The sequence below is a fragment of the Dermochelys coriacea genome, chromosome 3 (genome assembly GCF_009764565.3).
Source record: "Dermochelys coriacea isolate rDerCor1 chromosome 3, rDerCor1.pri.v4, whole genome shotgun sequence".
In the NCBI taxonomy this organism is placed as follows: Eukaryota; Metazoa; Chordata; order Testudines; family Dermochelyidae; genus Dermochelys; species Dermochelys coriacea.
In genome coordinates this window covers 780,061-781,623 of record NC_050070.1, presented here as the reverse complement: position 1 = coordinate 781,623, position 1,563 = coordinate 780,061, and positions in this window count along the sequence as shown.

Genomic DNA, 1,563 nt, shown 5'->3' with positions numbered 1-1,563 from the left:
TGAATTCCCCCCCAGCTAGGGCTGCAGTGAGCAAGGGACAAGGTGCGGAGAGAGGTACTATCATAGAATATCAGGGTTGGAAGGGACCGCAGAAGGTCATCTAGTCCAACCCCCTGCTCAAATTAGGACTATTCCCCAACTAAATCATCCCAGCCAGGGCTTTGTCAAGCCAGACCTTAAAAGCCTCAAAGGAAGGAGATTCCACCACCTCCCTAGTAAACGCATTCCAGGGCTTCACCACCCTCCTAGTGAAAAAGTTTTTCCTAATATCCAACCTAAACCGCCCCCACTGCAACTTGAGACCATTATTCCTCGTTCTGTCATCTGCTACCACTGAGAACAGTCTAGATCCATCCTTTCAGGTAGTCCCACTCTGACCCTTCCCAAGCCAGGGTGCAGCAAGACTGTTGGAAGTGGACCCCTATCCCTTGCTGTCACGTGCTGGTAGTGGGCCTTGTGCGTGTGGACAGTGGTGCTAAGGGCCAGTGCATGTTACTCTTCTGGGGGTAACTCTCCCTGTGGAATTGAACTGCACATACCCCAGGGCCCCTGCTTTGGCTCACCCTCCCTCCTTGATCTGCTCTGTCTGTGTCGCAGGCTACGACAGTGGGATTGTGGATAAGGTTTGGCAGGCAAAATCCCCTGCCTCTTTATAGGGTGAGAGAGAAACCCAGGCCCAGCTACCCAGCCTGCACTAGCCCTGCTGCTTTAGTGATCTCATCGCTTGTCTCACACACTGTGTTCCCGTGGCTCTTACCTGCTACAGCCCCAGACTCCAGCCTGGTCTTTCTTGCCTTTTGGCCCCTCTGGCTGGGCCTTCAGGGCTTTAATGCCTTATTTTCCCTTGCTCAAAACAAGCCAGTGGTGCTGTTGTCCTGGGCTCCTGGTGGGCTGGGAAACTCTTCCTGCCTTCTCTTCCGTGTCTATTGGCTCCTCATGAGCTGCGCTGCTGGCCGAAGCATGCACTGGAGTCCTTGTCCTGCATTGCTGCGGGGCACTCGGCTTCTGGGGGAAGAACACAATTGGCTGCTTCTCCTACCTCTGTAGATTGGCCTTTCCCCAGAGCTGCTGACACCCACTAGGACACAGAGATTTGTGTACCTCGGCCTCTCCTGTTTACCCCTGTGGCATGTAACCATCTGGTCTCTTGTTTGGTCATTGAGGTCAGTACGTGGGTGCTGGGTGGTGCTAGTGGTTTGTGATATACTGGAGGTCAGACCAGGTGATCTGTGGTCCCTTCAGGCCTTAAACTTCATGACCCTGTCCTAGATGGTCTTTCTGGATGTGCCCTGTGATCCTCAGTCTCTGCTGTTCGTGCATCCAGCAAACTGGGAGCACTTGGAGCTTGCAGCCCATCTAAATGGGAGAAGCATTGGCTGGACAGCCCTGGAGCCTGAGGCCTCTGTAACCCCCGAGCTGTGGCAGTGCTGGGTGCAAAGTGTCGCTTCCACATTGCTCTGGCCACTGTGAAGTGGGCACCTGGCCTTGAGAGCTGGGCTGAGTCCATCCTTGTCTTCCTGGAGGCTCCCACAGAAATGTGTGTGGGCTAGGAGCGCCCGGTGT